This window comes from Sciurus vulgaris (genome assembly GCF_902686455.1).
Source record: "Sciurus vulgaris genome assembly, chromosome: 13".
NCBI classification, from domain to species: domain Eukaryota; kingdom Metazoa; phylum Chordata; class Mammalia; order Rodentia; family Sciuridae; genus Sciurus; species Sciurus vulgaris.
The window spans coordinates 31,952,053-31,969,425 of record NC_136474.1 but is presented as its reverse complement, the minus strand read 5'-3'; the positions used below and the strand labels follow the sequence as shown (position 1 = coordinate 31,969,425).

At 40.5% G+C, this 17,373-nt stretch overlaps 1 long non-coding RNA gene and 1 pseudogene across 2 annotated transcripts in view; one reads left to right on the top strand and one right to left on the bottom strand.

The window, feature by feature from the left end:
- LOC306642742 overlaps positions 1–11,006 on the top strand; it is a 33,535-nt gene extending 22,529 nt beyond the window's left edge. Inside the window, exon 3 of the long non-coding RNA XR_013758655.1 lies at positions 8,950–11,006. This is a non-coding gene — a long non-coding RNA (uncharacterized lncRNA). The remainder of the gene's footprint in view (positions 1–8,949) is intronic.
- Positions 11,007–12,581: 1,575 nt separating this feature from the next.
- LOC306642710 (SREBP regulating gene protein-like) lies at positions 12,582–17,167 on the bottom strand (annotated as a pseudogene). Its single transcript has one exon. The product of its transcript is annotated as an SREBP regulating gene protein-like (transcript).
- Positions 17,168–17,373: the final 206 nt, after the last annotated feature.

The window sequence follows — 17,373 nt, the reverse complement described above, 5'->3', positions numbered from 1 at the left end:
CATAACAGAGTTGCTTGAAGCTGCACTTTTACCCCTTAGGGTAGCAATTTTACACTGTAAAGGCCATCAGACCAATAAAAATTACATTTCCTTGGGGAACCAGGAGGCAGACAGGCTTGCTATGAAATTGCTCAATCTAGCCACCAATCCCAGCAGGTTTTATATTCCATGCCAACAAAGGTCCAATTTTCCCCTGATGAGACCATCCTCTTGTCTTACCTCCATAATTTATTTCACCTAGATACCTGTTCTCTCCAGAAATTCTTAAGAATTTACTAAACCTGTCCCCTTCAGATTTACAGTATCTCCAGCAAATTTTTCACTCATGCACAGCGGGTCTCAAGGCTAACTCCAACTCTAATGTGAAACCACCACCATTTCCTACACACCAGGCTAGAAGAGTTCTTCCAACCATGGACTGGTGACATGAATGCACCCACTTGCCTTCTGTATGAAGGACAAAATATCTTCTAGTCTTGGCAGACACCTTTACTGGATGAGTTGAATTCTTTCCAACTAATAATAAAGATCTCTACAGTTGCAGCCTTACTTCCCAGGAAATTCCATACTTCGGCTTGCCTGCCTCCCTCCAGTCTGATAATGGCTCCAAGTTTAATTCATCTATTATCCAAGAATTGGCTAAAATTTTAAATATAAATTTCCACATTTCCTACCATCCACAATCTTCAGGAAAATTGAGAGGACAAACAGGACCCTGAAGGCAAGTTTAACCAAATTATCTATACTCACTTAGATTGGATTGAGTTCCTCCCTTTGGCCCTCCTCTGGATGTAAGCACTACCCCAAAAAACCCTTATACTCAGCCCCTTTGAACTTCTTTATGGGTCACCCCTCCCCCCACCCATCATTCAACCTCAATTACCTTGTGTTCCTCTTCATTTTTCTTTTGATATTGGTGAAGACTAAACTCAGGCCCTTGCACATGCAGGGCAAGTATTCTACCACTGAGTTACATCGCCAACCCTTAAACTCTTAATAGCATTTGTGTTATGTTTAAGAGTTCAAAGCAATAAAAATGTAAGCCTCATCTTTCTTTTATGCAGATTATTTTTAAAGGATTATAACCCTATTTCAAATGAATGTTTACAAGGTAAATAATGATTTAAGAACATGCTCAATTTAAAGGACACGTGTTGAAACTTTAAGAATTAAATATAATAATATAAACCACTAGTGAAGATAAAAAGAACAATGTATGTGCAGTACACTGACATTTTAGGAATGCAGAGAAATTTTAAAAGAAATGGAAGACCCTTACCACTGTCCAAGGAATTACTGATGATTATGATAAAAAGAAAATAGTGAAGGCATTTAAGAAGAAATTTGCCTGCAATGGTACTGTAAATGAGCATCCAGAATATGGAGAAGTAATTCAGCTACAGGGTGACCAGTGCAAGAACATATGCCAGTTCCTGGTAGAGATCGGACTGGCTAAGGACGATCAGCTGAAGGTTCATGGGTTTTAAGTGCTTGTGGCTCACTGAAGCTTAAGTGAGGATTTCCTTGCAATGAGTAGAATTTCCCTTCTGTCCTTTGTCACAAGTTTAAAAACATCACAGCTTGTATAATGTAACCATTTGGGGTCTGCTTTTTATTTGGACTAGTGTAACTCCTTCATGCAATAAACTGAAAAGAGCCAAAAAGTAATAATAATAATAATAACATTCACTTCTCCTAGCCACGTAAGTTTGCTGCATAAGTGATACAGATTTCAGCCCTAATTTGTAAAATATTCCAAGAGTTGCTAACATCCCAAGAACTAGAGAAAGCTGCCACCAACTAATAAACTACCAATGTAAATGTAAACACAGTGTGGTTCTCATCTTCTTTCATATAATCCCAGATAACCCCAAATAACTTCATAAATATCTTATGAAGACAAAAACCTTAAAAACCTAGCAAAACCATTTATAATATTTAAATGCAGAAAACTCAAATTTTTTTCAACAAGGTCACAAATCACCCAAAAATTGTAGTCACACAAACAGAATGAGTGGAATGTTTAAAGTTTAGGACAACCAAAGAAGCCTCATGTAACTTTTTAAATATAATCATTTACTCAAATATACCGTAAATGGGAATGGTGATAACACAGGAAGCAAAAATAAGTTTGCAAGTAAAATTTGTAGAAGTTCATGAAGACAGTACCATCCCATATTGCAGATGCAAAATGAGAAACAGTTCTAATGGGGTTAAAAGTTCTCTTGGTTTTGCAAGGTGCTATTTCCACTTCCTGTGCCACAAAGTTAGTCCACAGGAGGAGCTGGTGGATCCTGTCCATTATGAGGACTGGTTGGCTTGCCAAATAAATTGATTCCTTTTCAATCAGGACGTCTCAACAAGAACAAGATAACCACAATAACAATTCAGGCCTCCAAGATCATAGTAATGCTGATGCCACTGTCAGCAGAATCATGGTGCACATTGACCAGTCTTCTCCTTGCATGTTCATGACAGCAAACATATTCACTAGGATCAAATCCACCTTCTGCCACGATTCCCCAGTTTGAGTTACTTGATTGTTTAAATCCACCCAGACAACAACCCACAGGGCTAGAGGGTGGGGGCCAGACTCAGACTCCACAGAAAGCCTTCCTTGGGCTTCCTGACTGCTGTGGCTACTCAGGACTCAGCTACCGCCAGTGCTCCTGGCCATCTGTGTCCTCCCTGTCCTCTCTTTGGATTTGTTGGTCCACATCAGTCTTAGTCACCAGACTGGGACCTGCCGGCTCCTGTGGAGCTTCCTGTAACATGTTGCAGCCTGAGACCCTTCAGGCCTCAGCTGCCCAGTGTGCATTCCCCCCTACTGTGGTGGGCAGCTTTACGCCTCTTCACCACATCAGGTGCTGGGCCACACTTCACATTGTCCTGTGCAATCCTGGGGTCTGGAGGGGAGAGAAAAGAGAAAGAATGGTGTGAAATAAGGAACCAACCTCGGGTATCACATTTTTTTTTTAATTGGGACATTATATTGTATATAATACTATAATTCTGGGATTCCTCCTTATATTTGTGTACATGTGCATGACACAACAACACAAAAATTGGGAAATTTTGTTCCCTAATTCCTCCTCTTGCCCTTCCTGTCCTCCACCTGGTGCCCAGAGTAAACATAGGACACATCTTTTACTGATTCTGATTTATTTTATTCAACATATGCTTTCATGTTCCATGCATTTTCCTGCAAATGCCACAATTTCACTTTTGATGACTGAATAAAATTCCATTGTGTGTATATATACACCATATTTTCTTTAACCATTCATCTGTTGGTGGATACAGGCTGGTTCAATAACTTGACTATTGTGAACTGTGGTACTAAATACGGGCCTGCATAACTGCTGTAGTAATTTTAATTCTCTTGAATAAATACTGAGAACTGCCTGGGTCATACTGGCTTTTAAAACTCTCAAATTTCAACTTATTATGATAATAATATGTTAAATGTAACTATGAATATTATTATATACTATTGCCGGGGTCCAGCCCCAGGAGGGGTCCATGGGTTCCACACTGGTAAGGGGGCACGGGGAGACAGCGTCGGCGATGGATGGAGAATGAAAGACACAGACTCTAGTTCTGATGCAATCATTCCCACTTTATTCTGGGGAAGGCTGGGTTTATATACATTTTTCTTCAGGCTTTGATGACAGACTTGTGACTAATAAAATCAAAGAAGTTTCCAAAGCATAGGCAGAAATTGTTTTTACTGAAAGATTATGAGAAAACAGTAACCTTACAGATTATCCTTACTTAATCATCAGGGCTTGCCATTGATAAAATAAGCTGGTCCATATCTAGTAGCTACTGTGGGAGGTGCTTTGTGCTTAGGACTTGGGGAAACATTGTTATCTATAAGTTTCTGTGCCCCAACAGGTTCTGGCTATGCCAGTAAATGCAGTGTTTGGTTTTTAACATAATAAAAATATTTCTGCTGTTGTGAGGTTAGTCATCACAGGTTTCAACATGTGTTTTGTCTCCATGATGTTTTTCTGGAAATTTGTAGAATTATTCCCATCACCTCTAGCAAGATCCCCAGACTGAAGTGAGTAATATGTTATTATGAAAACTCCAAGCTAGGGAGGCATACATCTGGCATGCAGTCCTTTTAGGATGAATCTTTGCAATCATCATTCAGTGGAACTCTGTCAAGCACTGTAAGGAGAGCCAGGCGCCCCCCACATATTATATTATATTATATTATACTGTATGTATCAAGCCCTGAAAGAAAATGGATGCCAACCAAGAATCTTATACCCAGTAAAACTTACCTTCAAATTTGATGATGAAATAAAATCCTTCCATGATAAACAAAAGCTAAAAGAATTTACGAAAAGAAAACCAGCATTACAGAATATTCTCAGCAAAACATTCCATGAGAAAGAGATGAAAAAGAAGCAAATCAGCAAAGGGAGGAATTATCCTAAAGGAATTGTCAAATAAAGGAGGAACCAAGTCGTGTCAAATAAATAAATAAAATTAAAAAATGAGTCAAATGACCAGGAATACAAATCATATCTCAATAATAACCCTGAATGTTAATGGCCTGAATTCATCAATCAAAAGACATAGACTGAGAGACTGGATTAAAAAGAAAGATCCAACAATATGTTGCCTGCAAGAGACTCACCTCATAGAAAAAGATACCCATAAACTTAAGGTGAAAGGATGGGGAAAAATATGCCATGCACATGGACTCAGCAAAAAAGCTGGAGTATCCATCCTCATTTCAGATAATGTGGACTTCAAGCCAACGTTAGAAGGGATAAAGAAGGACATTTCATACTGCTTAAGGGAAGCATAAATCAGCAAGATATAACAATCATAAACATCTATGCCCCAAACAGTGGCTCATCCATGTATGTCAAACAAATCCTTCTCAATTTCAGAAACCAAATAGACCATAACACAATAATACTAGGTGATTTTAACACGCCTCTCTCACCACTGGACAGATCTTCCAAACAAAAATTGAACAAAGAAACCATAGACCTCAATAACACAATCAATAATTTACACTTAACAGACATTTATAGAGTATACCATCCAAACAAGAGTGAATACACTTTCTTCTCAGCAGCACATGGATCCTTCTCTAAAATAGACCACATATTATACCACAAAGCTAATGTTAGCAATACAAGAAGATAGAGATACTACCTTGTACTCTATCAGATCATAATGGATTGAAGTTAGAAATAAACGAAAGAGTAAAAAACAAACTACTCCAACACCTGGAGATTAAACAATATGCTATTATATGATGAATGGAAAACAGAAGACATTAGGAAGGAAATTAAAAAATTCTTAGAGGTAAATGAGATCAAAGAAATATATCAAAATCTCTGGGACACTATGAAAGCAGTACTTAGAGAAAAATTTATTTAATGGATCACATTCAATAAAAGAAGTAAAACTCAACAAATAAACGACCTAACACTACAGCTGAAAGCCCTAGGAAAAGAAGAACAGACCAGCACCAAAAGTAATAGAAGACAGGAAATAGTTAAACTCAGAGCTGAAATCAATGAAACTGAAATAAAAGAATCAATACAAAAAATTGATAAATTAAATAGTTGTTTCTTTGAAAAAAATAAACAAAATTGATAAATCTTTAGTTACATTAACAAAGAGAAGACGAGAGAAAACCCAAATCACTAAAATTCAGAATGAACAAGGAAATATCACAACAGATATGATTGAAATACAAAATGTAATTAGAAGCTATATTGAAAATCTATACTCCAACAAAATAGAAAATTTCAAAGATATCAACAGGTTTCTAGAGATATATGAATTGCTTAAACTGAATGAGGACGACATACACAATTTAAATAGACCAATTTCAAGTAATGAAATAGAAGAAGTCATCAAAAGCCTACCAACAAAGAAAAATCCGGGACCAGATGGGTTCTCAGCCGAGTTATACAAAACCTTTAAAGAAGACCTCATTCCATACTTCTCAAAGTATTCCATAAAATAGAAAAGGTAGGAACCCTCCCAAACTCAATCTGTGAAGCCAATATCACACTGATACCTAAACCAGACAGAGACAAATCGAGGAAAGAAAATTTCAGATCAATATCCTTAATGAACATTGATGCAAAAATTCTCAACAAAATTTTAGCAAATCGCATACAAAAATATGTTAAGAAGATAGTGACCATGATCAAGTGGGTTTCATCCCAGGGATGCAAGGTTGGTTCAACATCAGGAAATCAATAAATGTCATTCACCATATCAATACTTAAAGTCAAGAATCACATGATTATTTCAATAGATGCAGAAAAAGCATTTGATAAAATACATCACCCATTCATGCTTAAAACACTAGAAGAAACAGGGATAGTGGGGACATTCCTTAACATTGTAAAGGCCATCTATGCTAAGCCCATGGCAAATATCATTCTAAATCGTTAAAAACTGAAAGCATTCCCCCTAAAAACTGGAACAAGGCAGGGATGCCCTCTTTCACCACTTCTATTCAATATCCTCCTTGAAACTCTAGCCAGAGCAATTAGACAAACCAAAGAAATTAAAGGGATACGAATGGAAAAGAGCAACTCAAACTATCCCTGTTCGCTGATGACATGATTATATATTTAGAGGAACCTGGAAATTCCACCAGAAAAGTCTTAGAACTCATAGGTGAATTCAGTAAAGTAGCAAATTACAAGATCAATGCTCATGAATCCAATGCATTTTTATACATAAGTGATGAATCATCAGAAAGAGAAATTAGGAAAACTACCCCATTCACAATAGCATCAAAAAAAAAAAAAATACTTGGGAATCAATCCCACAAAAGAGGTGAAAGACCTCTACAATGAGAACTACAGACCACTAAAGAAAGAAATTAAAGAAAACCTTAGAAGATGGAAAGATTTCCCATGTTCTTGGATAGGAAGAATTGATTTTGTCAAAATGGCCATACTACCTAAAGTGCTATACAGATTCAATGCAATTCCAATTAAAATCCCAAAGATGTACCTTACAGAAATAGAGCAAGCAATTATGCATTTCATCTGAAAGAATAAGAAGCCAAGAATAGCTAAAGAATCCTTAGCAGAAAGAGTGAAGCAGGGGGTATCGCAATACCAGATTTTCAGCTCTACTACAAAGCAATAGTAACAAAAATGGCATGGTATTGGTACCGAAATAAATAGGTAGATCAATGGTGCAGAATAGAGGACACGGGCACAAACCCAAATAAATACAATTTTCTCATACTAGACAAAGGTGCCAAAAATATGTAATGGAGAAAAGATAGCCTCTTCAACAAATGGTGCTGGGAGAATTGGAAATGCATATGCAACAGAATGAAACTAAACCCATATCTCTCACCATGCACAAAACTAAACTCAAAATGGATTAAGGACCTTGGAATCAGACCAGAGACCCTGCAGATTATAGATGAAAAGTAGGTCCAGATGTTCAATATGTCGGCTTAGGACCAGACTTCCTCACAGGACTCCCATAGCACAAGAAATAAAAGCAAGAATCAATAACTGGGATAGATTCAAACTAAAAAGCTTTCTCTCAGTAAAGGGAACTATCAGAAATGTGAAGAGAGAGCGTACAGAGTGGGAGAATATCTTTGCCAATCATACTTAAGATAGAGCACTAATCTCCAGAATATATAAAGAACTCAAAAAACTCTACACCAATAATACAAATAATCCAATCTACAAATGGGCTAAGGAAATGAATAGACACTTCACAGAAGAAGAAGTACAAGCAATCAATAGATATATGAAAAAATGTTCAACATCTCTAGTAATAAGAGAAATGCAAATCAAAACCACCCTAAGATTCCATCTCACCCCAATTAGAATGGCGATTATCAAGAATACAAGCAACAAGAGGTGTTGGCGAGGATGTGGGGAGAAAGGTACACTCATACATTGCTGGTAGGGTTGCAAATTAGTGCAGCCACTCTGGAAAGCAGTGTGGAGATTCCTTAGAAAACTTGGAATGGAACCACCATTTGGCCCAGCTATCCCACCTCCTTGGCCTATACCCAAAGGACTTAAAATCAGCATACTACAGAGATACAGCCACATCAATGTTCATAGCTGCTCAATTCACAATAGCCAGATTGTGGAACCAACCTAGATGTCCTTCAATTGATGAATTAATAAAGAAACTGTGGTATATATATACAATGGAATATTACTCAGCCATAAAGAATGATAAAATGATGGCATTTGCAGGCAAATGGATGAAATTGGAGAATATCATGCTAAGTGAGATAAGCCAATCTCCAAAAACCAAAAGTTGAATGATATCGCTAATAAGTGGATGATGACACATAATGGGGGGAGGGAGGGGTTAGTGTTAGAGTTAGGGGGGGCAAGAATGAAGGAAGGAAGAACTGTATACAGGAAAAAAGGGGTGGGATGGGTGGGAGTATGGGAAAAATAACAAAATGAATCAAACAACATTACCCTATGTAAATTTATGATTACTCAAATGGTATGCCTTTACACCATGTACAGAGAAACAACATGTATCCCATTTGTTTACAATAAAAAAATTCTTTAAAAAAAAGATTGGGTTTTCTATGCAGAATATCAGTCCTAATGGAAGTGAAAAATATTGAGAATTAATGTATTCATAACACCTCTCTAAGGAAGGAGACTCCCAGGTGCATATCACTTGTCCCAACAGTTCCGCCTGCAACCTTCTTCCATGGCAAGGACATCTCAGAGCCTTCTTATGAGGGTAGCAGGACAAGTGTTGACCCACTGACTACTGGTGTTAGGTAACCATTCTTAGAGTTAAGCTACTTGTTTAGTTCCTTTGTTCATTTCTTCCTTCTTTCCCTAGCCCTTTCCACAAAGTATTTGAAGAGACCTAAAACGTATAATCCTGTTTCATGGGATGGGCCCAAAGTTATCTCATTGTTTCTTTTCTGTTTTCTTCTAGGAACCCTGGAGCCAGAAAAAGACACAGGTTCCTGCAGGTAGGCAAACCAGCAGTGACAAAGAGTGTATTTTGCCCATGAATTGGTTCAGGTAGGTGTTCACAGGGCCTTTCTCAACCTCCATCATCTCTGTCACTACAGATTGTAAGCATGTCCCTCATCACCTCTTTCACCACAGGTCATGAACAGCCCCTCCAGGTCCACAACTGTGCAAGGTGCCTTAGCCACTGACCCCACCCCACCTTTAGTAACAGAAAAAAGCTGGAAGCTATTGCAAACACCATAGGAAACCTGAGGCTGCACAGGGAAGGCCAGGTCAGGGGGAGAGAGGTCTTACATATGCCAGACTCAGGCCTGGCAGCAAAGGCAGGGATGCAGAGGCAGCCCTGTCATCTGCCTGCAGGGACCTCTGAAAACCTAGCAGTGAGACAGAGCCAGATGGTTGCCTGGGTCACTGGGCCAGCTTGCATTTTGCAGTGGAGAGGCACTTGGAGAGGGTTGATGAAGTCTCTTCCTGCTACCCTGGCTGAGCTCTTCCTCAGAGGAAAGCCCAGGACTCACTGACACTGCCCATAGAGTCGCTGAGGGACTCTGGGGATTACCAAGGAGGGTTGGTGGCCTCAGTGACTCAACACAGTAACTGTGGGAGGTGGAGAAAGGAGGAACCAAGGAGATGAGGTGATCTAGTATGGAGAATGTGTTGGGACAGCCAAGGATGGCAAGAGGGCCCTGCCTCTGACCCAGGTGTCCTCATAATCACGATAGGGATTACCTTCTGAGCATGTGTGCACTTGTCACTTACCCTAACCCTCCAACTGGGGAGGCAGTCATTTCTCCTCCCTGGGGAAACTGAGACCCAGAGTGTGGGCAAAGAACAAAAGGGGTTGGGTGTACCATAAGGAGCCAGTGCCTCTTTGGGGTTGAGCAGCTATAAGAAAGGGCCTCTCAGTGTATAGTTCTCCCAATCCTAAGCATTCCAGCCTCCTTCCCACTTGTCTTCATTCCCCCTATGGAGGGTGACAAGTGGAGACCTGTCTTCAAGACCTAGTTCTTAATCTAGGTTTTTCTCATGGAGCCTTGAGCAAGTCACTGAAGCCCTTGGTAGTTTCTGGATTTGTTTTTATTTCTGTAAAATGGGATAACTACAGCCTACTGTCAGGACAGAGGAGCTCAGAGAGGCTTGGCTACCCACCCATCAGGCCTGGCCTAGCCTAGAATTTCAGTCTCACTGCAGAGTTGAAGATGCCTACAGGGGCCTGGCAGCTACTCCAGAAGGTTCTTCTGCTTGGTCTCACCTCATCCCTCTCTGCAGTGTAGTGCTGGTGGAGGTAGAAACTCCCTGGGGCTTGTCACTGGTGTCTGTTACTATGCATCACATAGAGACCTTTGGGAAATTCCTACAGGAAGGCATTCTATAGCATATTGGTGGCTTTCAAGAGCCAATAGGATCAGCATCAAGCATCTTGGGAAAGAAGAGCCCATGATTAATAACCCTCACAAAGAGATGCATCAGATACTCCACTGCAGAGCAGGGAGTGGGAATGGGGGACCACCACACCTACAGTTGTGTGTACTGAAGACACACAGGAGGCAACTGGACAATCCATGAATTAGACATAAAACAGAGACTTGCTTTTCCTTATGGCATGGAAAAGAAAAACAAAATACCAACAACACAGTCAGGTATGATTCAGTCTGTACTGACAGCAAATGTGTACACAAGTAACACACAGGTGCTAGTTTCCAGCCAGGAGCAACCCACAATCACCAATGGGCTCTGGCCAAGACAACCCCTCCAATGTGACAGCCTGTCAGATATTCCTCCCCATTGTTACCTTCTCTCAGTGTTAGCAGGAACCTCTAAGAAACCCAAGGGAACTTGTCACAGTGTCCTGTGCCACTCTAAATGTAGAAAACACCAGTGAGGGATGAAATTCCAGCAGTGCCCAAGACCACCTCAGCATGGCTTGTCCCAGTATGCCATTCCAGGGATGGAGAAGCTGCCTGTCTTCTCTAGGGTCACTTGCATTCAGAAAGGCTCCACTCTCAGTGACCCCATGGAGCCAAAATGCAGCCCGTTCATGGCTATGTCTGGCCCATGATAGGTGCAGCACCACCTCAGGTCCTCCATTGCATGAGCTGCTTTGATGCTTCATTCTAGGTCATGGTAAATGATTTTGTTGCTAGATCAAGAGAAGACTGTAATCTTATATTACAAAACCTTGACCTGCAATTCATTTCCCAATGATTCTGCCAGATGAAGAACAGTAATAGACTTCTGGACCACTGCTTGTGGGACCAAAGACCAGGAAAGAACACAAAATAGCACAGTTTCTGTGTCACTTGGAGCCACTGAGAAGTCAATGGGCAATCTGGCAACAAGGATAAGAACCTAATAAAGGCATATGCATAAACCTGTCCTGAGGCAGGGCACATCTGGCCTGGGAAATTCTGGATTCATCCAGCCATGGTGGCTGATGACCTCCTCAGGCTATCCAAGGCCTGAATAGATTTAATGACTTTGGGTGCTACTGTCAGAAAATGTAGTACAGTACCAGTTGCAAATTTGGGAGAAAAAAAACAAACAAGAACAAATTGAAATCAATCCTTTTCAGTTGTACAAAGAAACCTGTTGCTTGTAGATCATATCCAAGTTAAGGGAAATATTGTTAGAGGAGTGCTGGAATTTTGAGCTCTACCCCTGATGTGCAGTCCTGCTCCTGTTTCCAAGCCTGTGAATTGTTAAGGAAGGGCTAAATCTAAAGAGTGCACATAAAAGCAGTCACTGATATGGCCCTGAGTAAATGTCAACCACATGGAGCTAGAGACATGGGGTACCAGCTGTGAATGGCAGCAACAGGAGTTCCTGGGAGTGTGGGAGGGAGCTCTACCAGGGAGGTGGCCAGGAGGACAGACCAGGCCAGGAAGCCTCTTTCAAGATGGAGGTGCCTCTTTCAGCTTCTTGGCCCATTGCTCATTGAAGGCCCCCATCATCTGCTTGTGAAAGACTTCTTTAGGCCAAGTCTTACCCTAACCACCCCAACCTCCAGACTCACTAGGACGGGATAAGCCTCTGGTCTACCCAGACCACACTAGTTTTACTTACACTGCTGGTAATGTATCCTATTCTTTTGCTCTGCTCACTCTCTTAACCTCCCTCACTGACAAGAATAAGTCAGAAGCCCAGTTCACCAGCTTATTCCCTTAACAGTTGCTGGGAAATTTCTGAATCATGCAGATTCACATGGCAGTAGGGTGATTGTTGATGTCCTTGACACTTGATGGAGTTGAACTCTTCAACATACAAGCTCATGGGTTCTTTCTTCCTTGGAATATGCTCATCTTATCTTTCTCTTTTCTGGTTCTTGCCCACCTGGATCTTCCTCTGCTTTAGAGGCATAAAAGGAGACTGAAATTTGGCTCCATTTCTGGGGAGTTGGAAGTAGCATCTGGGGTTCAGGTGTCAAAAAGTCAGTTCTGGCTTCTGAAAGTTGAAACTACCATAGTCCACCAACAGTGGCTTCAGCTTCTGGAGAACTGAAAGAAATTTCTATAGTTGGGTCACCAAAACTTGCTTCATGTGTGAGAACTCTCATCTCTTCAGCAGCTATCCAGGCTGCCTGACCTGGTTCTGGCTTCTGGGGAGTTGAGAGAAACTCCCATAGCCCACTAGCAGCAATTTCCAGTAACTCTACTGCTGTGATTCTGGCATCTGGGAAATTGAGAAATTCCTGTAGCTGAACCACTGGATCAGGAGTACTTAGTTGGAGCCCACATGCTGTAACCTGTGTTTTTGGTCTTTTCCTTGCACTTGGGGTGTGCCATCCAGGCTCTTTACTCTGATAGGCTCATGCATTTCATCTCATAACTTTCCTTCTGGCCCTGCATATATAAGTTGATATTTTGTTTGTTTGGCATATTTAATTCAGCATTTCTTGTAAACAGCTTCTGAATAACTCTTACACTATAATCATAGGGTTAATTGTGGAGGCTTTTAGCAGCTCTCCACCTCTTTCCCGCTGCCCCCTGCTACCTTTAATAAGGTAATGCAGGTTTACTTGATAGATCCATTATCTCAAACCATCCTAGGTAGTTGTAATACTTACAAGTTAACTCATGGATTTATTTAAACAAAATATAATTTTTAAAGTTGCCTCTAAAAATAAGCCACTATAAAATTACTGTTTTAATGTCAGAGGGGGAACTGGATTGATTTCTTTCAAACCTGACACCCTGAATAGATCACTTTGGAGCCCAGCCTCTGATATGGCATGCTGCTCTTGACCATAATCAGAGCCCATAGAATGAATGATACCACTCTCTTCATATGGACACTTGTTCCAGTGTTTGACACCCCTCCCTAGCAACACTCATTATGGGACACAAAATTTACAGTGGTATTAGATACAGGGAATACTGACAGCAATTCAAAAGAGTTCCTTTTAGGGAATGTATTGTATAATCAGAAAAGATTCAAACTAGATGATATAAAGAAAAATATTTTTTTCTGCACCACTGCTTGGCCTCTATATGTGCTTGATGGTCAAGAGGGATGATTTCCTTGTTTCAACATCATTCACAACTAGATCTCTACTACAAAAACAAAGAAAATGGACAAAAGGCCCTCATTTGGAGGTCATTATGGCCCTCAGTCAGATACATAAAAGATTACAAAAATACACCAGACTCCTATGGCTGCACTGGCAATGGGAAGACTGATTGCCCCTACTTTAGAAGACCTGGGCCCCTATTGTATTACCTGGCACATAATTCCTCCATGAAGTGACAGGGTCCAAATACCCACAGGGGTCCAGGAACCCAGATTGTTATCACACTGGAGAAGTCATATGTCATGTGTGGCATGGCAGGTGATTGACATGCCTACTTTAAAGCATTTCTTATAAAGAATTTTAAAATAATAATATAATTCTTTACATTTCTTATAAAGAATTTTAAAATAATCCTCCACTTGCAATTATAGGGAGCACCTATGAGTTTTGGTAATTTTTTCTCTTCTGAATCTCCAATTGTACTAAAAATAAAGGTGTTTTCAGAATTGTTAGCACACATTTTTGCCTAGGTGACTGGCTGGCCAAAGCTGTATTTTTCTTTGTTGGGTGTTTGAGGGATGCAATGTCTATAGTTTTCTGTATTTTAGGTATCATGACTCTTCCTGTATTCTCTCAATGAAGCAACTGAAAATGACTGATATCTTGATTTCCATGGGTAATCTACAATCAACTATTAAAAATACATTAAATGTAATAAGATAAATATTTGTAATACTACTTATCATATAGTTTAAAATCTGACAACTATATAAGGGGTAAACAATTGAGTCATTTGTAAGTTAAAGTATATTTTCAAATTTTCCTTAAATATATTCAACTAGAATGGTAAGGCATTTTCCTGCATACATATTGTTTTCCTACTATTCCAAAGGAATCTAAAAAACCATTTTACACAAAAGAGCCCACATCAAAATAGCAGTGAACACATGGCACCTAACAAACACAAGTTCCTGGTCCCTATGTGGGTGCCAAGACTGAGTCTCCCAGGGATGAAAACAACACTCCCAGCTCAGCCTGCAGATCTTTCCTGCCTGAGCCCAGCCAGAGGTTCCAGTCCACTTTATAGAAGAGTTTCATCCAGTCCAGTTTATAGAAGAGTTGTAGCCCAGGTTGTGGGTGAAGGCAGTGGACAGCATGGAAGTGGTCACAGGCAAATTGTCCCCACACCACCTTGTCCAGGACTAGCCTGGACCCTCAAGTCTGGTTCCAGGTGGTGCATCCTCTGGCAGTGTCTCAGTGCTCAGGCTGCTGCAGGCCATCACATGGGGAAGAGCTTGGGTGGGCTCTTTCCCTAGTAGTACTTGGCTATGAGGTCCCATTAGGTGTTCTCATGCTGCATGCTCGCTCTGGGAAGAGTTCCTATACTTAGACAAGCACAATTGGAAGTGATCTTCCACAGCCATGAAGAGGTTCTGGAGTACCACAACTGCCCTGTTGAGGAACACTTCAGGAAGAGTTTTTGTTGGGCTGCTGGCCCAGGATATGCAGTACTCATAGGTGCTGCAGCAGCCATTGGCCAGGCAGCTATTGCAGCAGTATTGCTTTGTGCTGGGGATGCTTGACATCACAGCAACCATTGGTCAGTAGATTCTTCCTTTCACAGACAAACCCTAGATCATCCATGATGAGGTGCTTCCCTTGAAAGGAGTTCTGGCATTGAATGCTTGGTTGGCTGCTATTGCCCAAGTTCAATTGTACTTTCCATGGAATGGATTGGTTGTGGTCCTGAGCCAGGAGGAGATTGCTATCTCTCACTGTACTCTCCTCCTGCTTCAAGGTGCGCTGAGGATGTAGACCAGCCAGAGCTGAAAGACCAGGACCAGCATGGAACTCTTTTCCAGGAGGCAGTGCCACACCATGGCAGGCAAGTTCACCATCCTGGTTGAGATGGGGGTGCTGCAGCCAGAGAGTGGAGCAAAACCAGAGGCTGAGACCCAGTAGCATGGCCCCTTCATGCCCAGCAGCCACACCACTTGCTGCAACAATGGCCTTGCAGTCCTCAAGCCCATCTTGAAAGTTAAAATATTGAAACATTCATTGCCAATTATAAATTCAAGTATTGGCTTCTTACAGTCTATAAAAGACAATATATTTTGGTCTCTTAAGTGTGTTTTTATAAATTGTTGTATGTAAAAAGAGGTAAAAAAAATTTATATGTGAAAAAGTTAAAAAGATAGTCTCCTTCCTGGATGTTCATTCAAATATAAGATTACTAAGAATTAAAATCTTATTCATTTGTTATTGAAGACCCTAAAAAGTAACTGCTGAGGAGCCTTGACTGACCTTCACAGTAGAAAAGCACCATCTGCTCAGCCTTGAATGTCCAAAAGGAAAGTATACCCAAAGACAAATGTGCCATCATATGGATAAATGAAATGTCATATGCAAAAGACTGGGTTTAACTTTAAGGGTCTAAACCCCAAATGTGGAGGCCATCCCAAGACTAGTAACTCATTTCTACAAACAGCTAGATCCTATGTGTCGGGGGCTACCAAACTGTTTGAAAACAATGGCCATGACTCCTTTGGTAGCTAACAAGACCTCCCAATTAACCTTGGGATAGTGTGTAGAGGTCCAGGTCCTCCCACCAACTCCAGACAATTTTAGAAGTCAAGAATCATCATGGGTTCATAATCATCACTGTTAGATACTCCTGACATCAAACATTTGCAGGGATGTCAAACTTTAAATCTAGCTACTTTATTCCTGAACTGAGCCCCTCTAAAATTCCAATGTGTGGATATTATTGAACAAACTTTATAGCCAGCTAAAACTAAAGAATGTGCCTGTAGATAACCCTGTGACTAAATGATTCACAGGTGGAAGCAGTTTTATAAAAAATGTGCCATAAAAGCAGGGAATGCAACAGTTAATGTTATAATATCATAGAAGCAAATGTTCTCCCCACACACACTTGTGTCCCAAAGCAAACTCATCATTCTTATTCAGACCTTACAGTTAAAACAACAAAGAAAATCCATACAGATTCCTCATATGGTTTTCTATTACTTCCTGCTGCTATTCAGAAGGAAAGATATTAAGAGCTAAACATACCCTCTGGGTCTTCTATCACCAAATTGCTCTTTGCTTTCCAGCATCTTGCAGGGCTTTAACTTCTATCCAAGGAACAAATGTTTGGGGTTCTTCCCAGAAACATAGACAGGGCTTAAGATGGTGCATTAAATTGGGAGTGCATTTATAACCAAAACACTTTGGAGGGGACTGGTTTGTCTTTTGAAATGTTGTCCCTGAACAAATGACAATCTTTTAGAAAAATCAATGACCTCAGGGCACATTGGCATAAACATGCTAAAGGATGAATTCCCATGGGAGTAATAGGTGCAGTCACATCTCTTGCTCCCTGGATTAGTGTTTCAGTAAGATTTTCCATCCTTGTGACCAAAAGAACTGACAACAATTTTAGAGGAGGATCATCAAGTTTACTTGATGCTGATGGTTTTAGAGGTCTCAGTTCATAGACAGCCTCCTATATTAACTCAGAGTCTAAGGAGAGGCAGAATATCAGGGTGGAAAGATGTGATAGAGCAAGGCAGCTCAGACCATGACAACCAGGAAGCAGAAAGAGCTCCACTTGTCAAGGTACACCCCCAATGAAGCACCTCCTCCAGCCATACCCTACCAACCTACAGTTAGCCTAGTTTATCCCTAGCAAGGGAATAAACCTTGATTATCTTATAACCAAATCATGTCACCTATAAATTTTCTTGCATGGTCTCACATATAAACTTTTGAGGAATAACCAATATCTAAACCATCATAACAAAACAGCTTTACCTACCTTGAGGTAACACTAATACTGTAAAAATAGAAAGACATTTGGTTTCCTATGATCTG